General features: G+C 46.6%; 1 protein-coding gene across 1 annotated transcript in view; it reads left to right on the top strand.

Annotated features, from left to right (window-relative positions):
* Positions 1 to 1,198: 1,198 nt before the first annotated feature.
* The window catches only part of OBSCN (obscurin, cytoskeletal calmodulin and titin-interacting RhoGEF), a 197,577-nt gene continuing 191,257 nt past the window's right edge, over positions 1,199 to 7,518 (top strand). Inside the window, exon 1 of the mRNA XM_074864825.1 lies at positions 1,199 to 1,421. The gene's annotated coding sequence lies outside the window, so the exon portion shown is untranslated. The remainder of the gene's footprint in view (positions 1,422 to 7,518) is intronic.

Raw genomic sequence — 7,518 nt, 5'->3', positions numbered from 1 at the left:
TTTTCCTTGAGCTCTGATTTCAAGGAGATCCTGCTAGCACTCAGGTCACGCTGTATCTCTTCCACATTTTATTTTTCAGGAGCCAAACGCCCTGTGAACCCAATGCAAGACTTAGAGGCTTCAAGAGTTGAGATTCCTACCGTGTGCAAGGCAGAAACAGCCATTCCTCCACCTTGGTAACAGGACACTGAAGCTACTGCGGTTCCCTAGCTTTGGTCCCTCTGACTTTTTTTCAACCCCTGCTTTCAAAATCCCAACTAAAACTCCCTTTTGCTCCCTTGCTGGTGTTTTTGTGCCCTGAGAAGTGAGTAAACACAGCATACTTCAGCTGATCAATGCCCTCAGACTCTGCAGCATGTTATCTGCTTTGTTTACTGCCAAAAATAAGCATATCTCATAATTCACTGCTGTTAGCCACTCGGGGGTAAAGTGGTTGTGGGAGAGCCCGCTGGACTCTGTTCTAGCTCCTCTGTCGTTAGCAGAAATGACTTTTAAATTCAAAATCCTGTGATTGCTAATAAGAGTTAGTGTGAACTCTCTGTTCAGGAAATTGTTAAAAAAATAGCAAATTTACTGGTAAATATAGAAAATACGATCTTGAGCCTCTGAGATGTGATGTATGTGCAACTCATCGTTTTTGCAGACACTTCAGATTCATGTTGCAAAAAGGGAGAGATATGCTTATGTTACGATAGGGAGAAATACACTTAGATTTATTAACTTGCCATTTATTTGCCATTGTATCAACTCTTCTCTGGGAGGTTATAAATAAACCTACTATTGATCTGATGCCTTTGGAAAAGAATTCCTGTCTAGTGTGCAACGCTGATAAGTTGGCAGTTGCCTGTTCCCGAGTCCCTGCGGTCACATTTGTCGCTTGGCTTTGGGATGGACTCTTGAGGAGCACTTTTGACCCACCCTGTTGCCTCAGCCTGTCCCCCACACCAAACACACCTCTGGTGTTTTTTTCTTTCTTCTCTTGTTGCTGGACCCTCCCAGCAAGTCCCTAAAACGATGCCCTTTCGCTTCTCTCCTGCAGGAAACTTAATCTCCCTGGTAAATGACACCCAGAGCTATTTTGGAGCTGGGCTGCAGAGGGAAAGCAAAGCACGTCAGTAATTTGACTGGAAGAGGACAACCCAGAGGAGGGGTGGGGAGGGGGGGTGGCACAGCCTAACCCCGAGCAGCTAAGCCACTGCCGGGGGACTTGGGGGGACCTTCTGCTGCACGTCCCTGACCTCGCTGGGGTTTCTGTTTTATTTTCCTGGAGGGGAAAGGAGGGGGGAACCAAAACCAACATGGTCTCCCCATGTCCTCTGTTCCTCTTTCCCCCCTTCCCCTTTCTGTCATCTCAGTAGGAACCGCATTTTTCTCACCCTGCCCAGAGCCTTTTTTCTCCTGAAACTCTGACAAGACTCCAGGTAAGACCTAAACCTTCAGCTAAACAGAACTGGACTTGGGGGACACTGGTTTACAGCGGGAAGTGAAGAACGTTTGTAGCTGAGGGAGGGATGAGGTTATTTCTATGTCAGCGTTGCTATGCTGGAGTATGTCTTGCTTTATGAAACGTATTTGAAGATGAAGGTGCATCTAGTAAATCCATCCTTCTTCTGGTCTGAACTGAATGTGGATTGCTTTGCTTAATTACTTCTGGCACGTTATCAGAAGAGCAAAGATCAACCTCCAAAGGAGAGCAGAAAAGAGGGGAAAATCAGGTTTAAAGCTGTTGATTCTGCTTAACACATTTTGTCCCCAGATTGGAGATAGCAGTGTGCATGGAGAGCCTGGAAAAAAATATGGTTCCTGTGGAGAGGCAGCAGCAAGGAGTGTTTTAAAAAGTTTTATTTCCAGGGCATAATCTCAATGCTGCTTTTCTCTTCAGCAAGGACTTTTTTTCCTCTGAGCTTCTCTCCAGCATCAATACCGATTCGCACTGCAACCCCCCACCCTACTCGCATTTCTACAAATGGCTCTGATGAGAGATGGAGAGAGATGGAGCTCGACAGCTGAGGCTATTTTCGGCCTTACAGCTCAATGGGGTGGAGTGTCTGTAATGACAATGACGTCCACTTGTTAAAATACAAGGGCTTAGGTTGGAGCCTCACTGCTAATTGTCACCAAGGGGATTCTTTGTCCCTATGGGAGTTGTGATCCTGCAACACCCTCGCGTAGGAAATCACATGTGCTAAAACTGGAGGCAGTGGTTCTAGCTTAATATAAGCAAGTTTATTTTTCTGTTAATGCAAAGGATTTGAGGGTTGGGATTATTTGGTTTAGTGCTGGTTTTATTCGTGCAAGGGAGAGAAAGGTACATGAACTTACGCATGTGTGCATGCGGAGAGGAAACATGCCTTAGTGCAGCTGTAACGTAGCGCTGCCAACTTCAGACATGTAAAAGTTTAGTCCTCTAAACCATGAGATCAATAAAGTAAAATAAACCACTGTTTCTCTGACCGTTTAGAGCTCACTTGGCTCAAACTGTCTTTGTCATCTGAGCAGACACGGGGGTGTCCCTACAGCTGGGATTCTGCCATAGCTGCTTCTCCCCAGGGGCTGTGTGTAAAGCAGAATGCAGTTGGGTGAAATGTGTGATGAAATTACAAGAATTTACTTTGCTCCGTTTCTCTTCCCAGGGTGGCAAACCCAGAATTTTTGTCTTTTCCCTCCATTTGTCTCCTGCCTTCCTCTCACCCCCATGAAGCAGGAATGTGCATTGCTGTATGCATGAGACCTCCCTTGCGCTGTAGCCTTTTCTAGCACATTGTCAGAGCAGCCTCGGTGCCTTTAGGCTCAGAAAAATAAAAGGAAAAGATGCTGCTATGGAGTCTTGAGAGGCTGATCTGAGCAGTTTTAGTCCTCTGGAAGTTTCTCAGATTGTTTTGTAGCTCCATTGAGAGGGGAATCTGAAGTGAAGCCCCTGTGCTGCATCAAAGACCAAGTAGGATGAAGTCCCTTCCTTGCATGGAGCTTCTTGAAGCTATTGATGTGTTGATGGAACGCGATCTCTGGCCATAGGGTTAAATGAGGGATGAGCTTTGTAAGCAATAGGTCTGTCTCTATATCAAAGAGGAAAGATAATACGTGCTTTAACCATATAAATCATCTAAGTGGCTTCAATCTCCCATGTTTCACATTAAGTGTATGCTTACTTACGGGACTGGAAGGTGATCTGATTGCCTTGCCCAGTAACGTGCACAAACCATGTGATTTGTTCTTGTTTCTTGTTGGAATTTTCTAATGGTTTGTTTGACTCTCTTGTTTGCTACCAGTCATTGGAAATATTCAGGCTGTTGATAAAGGATTAATACTGGGAACATGAGGTGATGCAGGTCCCTAACTAGACAGTTGGTGCATATTTAGTGTAACCCTGAAGGTCAGAAATGTAAGATTGTCTTGCCTTGAGCTTAGCCTTCTTTTTGCTGAGGGCCGCTGGTTTGACACCATGTTAGCCACTGACCTGCTCTGAAATCTCCCTTCACATCTGTGGATTTTGGTTTACTGTGGAGGTGATAGATGACAGGGAATGCAAATGAGCCGTACTCTGCATTGAGTTAGAAGCTTATTGCAATAGGCTTAGTTTATTGCAGATACTCTGTGTCCGACATCTCCTACAGCACATGGAGACTGATCCTCCAAACCACCACGAAAGCTCTTCCATCTGCTCATCAAATGGCCTTTGAACATGTCAAACTCTGTTGTCCCTCACTGACGTGGAATTCAGAATAGCTCAAGCTAAGCTCTGAGTCCAGCTCCTCAGTGACAGGTACCATTCCTGCTCTGATGAAACGGGCACCGGATAAATTCTGCCATCTCGGACTAGTGCATTGGTGCAAATCTCTACTTACGCCTGATTTAGAGGCGTAATGGGTATGTAGCAGTGGGTGTGCTGGTGTGCATTTCACCCCTAAAGCACCCTGTCTGCTGTAATGGCTTGTAGGAGTCCATCCATGCCCATCTGATGACACTAAGCTTGCAGCTGACACTGAATACTTGTGCTATTTCAAAGCTGTCCGTTCCCTGGGAGGTTGTTACAAGTAATAGGGCAGCTGCGTTACTGCTGTTTTCCCTCAGCAGAAGTTTAACATCAAAGGAAATCCACACTTCCCATTTTATGACCGATCAACTTCCCTTCCCACCCACAGATGACATTTCTTGATGTTTTTAGGTGGAACACACACGCAGATATGTCATGTAAACTACAGTAATACTAGTGCTGCCTTGATTTTTATCTAGAGCTTCTGTTTTATTGGTATTTTTTGAAAGCTGAGGATCCAGAGATGGGAGGTTTCCTGTGAGTCTTACCTTTCCCATCAGGAGAGGAAGGAGTGCAAGGTTTAGTAGTTGGCATTGTGAAGAAAATCCTGGAAATATGATCTCTAACAGCAAGAAGAAGACTCCAGATCAACAGTTTGCTGCTTTGGTGAGGAAAGGATAAAAGAAGATTGAGAAAATGATCAAGCAGGCTTGGGTTGGAGTCTTAATGTAGTGTCGGAGAGAACCTCCATGCTCCTGATGTGTATTAAGACTTCAGGGGTCTCTTAGGTTTAGGTGTGTCCTCACCTGGGCTTTACATCCTCAAAGTCTCTGGTTATCATAGAATCCTAGAATGGTTTGAGTTGGGAGGGACCTTAAAGATCATCCAGTCCCACCCCCCTGCCACGGGCAGGGACACCTTCCACTAGCCCAGGTTGCCCAAAGCCCCGTCCAACCTGGCCTTGAACCCTTCCAGGGAGGGGGCAGCCACAGCTGCTCTGCGCAACCTGTGCCAGGGCCTCCCCACCCTCACAGGGAAGAATTTCTTCCTCATATCTAATCTAAATCTCCCCTCTTTCAGTCTAAAACCGTTACCCCTCATCCCATCCCTACACTCCCTGATCAAGAGTCCCTCCCCACCTTTCCTGTAGCCTCTCTAAGTTCCTGAAGGCTGCTATAAGGTCTCCCCGGAGCCTTCTCTTCTCCAGCTGAATACCCCCAACTCTCTCAGCCTGTCCTCACAGGGGGGTGCTCCAGCCCCCTGAGCATCTTCGTGGCCTCCTCTGGCCCTGCTTGAGCAGGTCCGTGTCCTTCTGATGTTGGTGCCTCCAGAGCTGGACCCAGCACTGCAGGGGGGTCTCACAAGAGCGAAGTAGAGGGGTAGGTGGATTGCAGAGTGCTTTTTGCTCTTTGCCCAGGGTCATGGTGGACAGGATTCCCTTTCTAACCACTGAATTGAAAGGCTTGGACAGAGAATAACCTGCCACCCCTGTCCTCTCTCACATCAAAAAGCATCATCACAGGCCGCTGACTTCTTGGGGGACAATATGAGATTGTTGAAGGCTTTCCAGATGCAGCTCAGCATTGATGAAGCAACATGAAACCAACCCATCAGCATGGCACAGTGAATCACAGGAGGTCAAGAGAGTGACGGCACCTCCATCAGGACTCTCCATCTCCCCATAACTCTCCTGATGAACACCACCTCAGATTGTTCCCACTGCAGGGCACTTGCTTGCTTGTCTGTGGGGAAGCCGCAGAGTCTGAAAGCAGAGGGGACAGGAGTGGGCAGGAGGCCTTGACTGGCTGCATGGCCATTTGTTGGTTCCTGGGTAGTGGTTTGATTTATTTGCGTTATCTGGCAGGTCTGTGCACTTGTGCCTCTTTCCCCCAAACATAAAACAGCGAAAAATTGAATGAAGACATAAATAAAATTACAAGAGCTGCTACTTTGCCTTTGGTGTGCTCAGAAATACCCAGATGGGAATGTGATCTCTGCTGCAAATGATAATCACAGAGGGATTAGAAAGAGAAATATGATACTGGTAGATGTCTGAGATTAATTGGAAAGGGCATCTGCATTGACATATTCATGCTTTGTTGTCAGTCCGATCACTTCCAAAGGAGGTGTCCTGGCACTTGCAGAGTTATTATTTTTTAAGAAGTTTGAATGTGCATATGAAGAATCTGAATTAGTGTAACTGTTTACTAAATTGATGAACATGTTACACAGCAGAAATACTAAATCTGTCCTTTCAGTGTGTTCACAAGGCTATCCTCACCCTCTTACTCCTAAATCTATTTATCAGCCTAATCTAACGTGATGCATTTTATCCCATTTAAACTTACAAAATGTAGGTTGGCTAGTGCAGCCTGTCTAAACTGTTTGATCTGTCTGAATGTTAGATACTTAGAGCAGCTTCATCCTTGCTGCAGGTTAAGATTTCATGCCTGTTACTGGATTTCATGCTCTCAACACCCGTAAGGCAAGATTTTTACCCCCTTTTTCAGACTGGGATGAAGATACAAGAGTTTGGGTGAGTTTCTCATGATTATAACAGTAAGCCAGTGGCAGAGCAAGGAATAAACCCTGTTTTGCTTTCCTGCCATGTTAGAAATTATTCTAAAATAGTACTGATGAGCACACACTGTTTTCACTCATCCCTGGATTTTCTTCTGGTATCCCTGCCATTCATAACGGCACAAGACCAGTTGAGTGTGAGGTCATGTGACGAAGGCTGATGGAGAGCAGGGTGCGGTGTAGATTACAGCACGGGACGTGGGGTATTCACCTTGCACTAGGAGATCTGTGGACACAGTGGCTTGTACCCGTTGGAGAGAAGTGAGTTGCAAACACTGGGTGAGCGTTTGGGAGCAATGGGAGAGGGAGGCTGGACCTTGAGGCTATAGCCACTGGAAAGAAGCATCTTGATGGATTTGCTACACCAGTCTGGTTCAGGAGCGAGAGCAACAGGCACCTGATACAGCAGCTTCCCTGTGTTGTAAATGTTTTTGACTATCAGAGACACCAGCGAGCAGCTGGAGCTTGTCTGAGCACTGTTTAGCACAGGAGGGCAGGGGAGGAGGATGCACAAGAGCTTTAGGAAATGGGCAGCATTCCTGCTCTCACCTGTGTGAGAGCCAGACTTGGAGAGCACCCACCGTGCTCCCGCAGAGAAGAGCTCTTCTCCAGGCGTGGATATGTCTCCTGGGGGGCAGGCGAGGAATACAGCATGCAGGTGGTTTGAAGGAAAGCACTGTTTGCTGAGAGGTCACTGTCTGGCTCCCAAGCAGGCACCTCCTGTGTCAGTAGCCATCTCTGTGCTCCGGGCACTTCTCCATTTTATACAGAGCTCACTTTGAAGAGGTGAAGCAACTTTGCGTTTTGCTGTTTTTGATGCTATGGGTTTGAAGCTGGAAATGAGTCAGAAACAACTGTCAGAAACAACTAGGGATCTAGGAAGGACGAGATATAGCAACGTCTTCCGAAGATGGATCCAAGCACTTTGATAACACGGTGCAGCCTGAAATTTAAGCTAGTGGCTGGAAAAGATTAGGACATGAACTCCGAGCTTGTGTTTTGATTGTTAATTCTTGGTTGATGTAGTGAAGGCTACTGCTGGGTTCTCCAGAGGTGAACTTGAATCCCAGCATCCCCCCCCCCCGCCAACCACTGAAATGGTCCTTCCCCAAATTAGCAGAAGGCTCTGACTGTCAATCACTTGACTTCAGTGGAAATTTCCACTGACTTCAGTGTACTTTGGC

Source organism: Strix uralensis, chromosome 1 (assembly GCF_047716275.1).
Source record: "Strix uralensis isolate ZFMK-TIS-50842 chromosome 1, bStrUra1, whole genome shotgun sequence".
Lineage (NCBI taxonomy): Eukaryota > Metazoa > Chordata > Aves > Strigiformes > Strigidae > Strix > Strix uralensis.
Note: the sequence above shows the minus strand (reverse complement) of the source record. Positions and strands in the feature narration are given on the sequence as shown.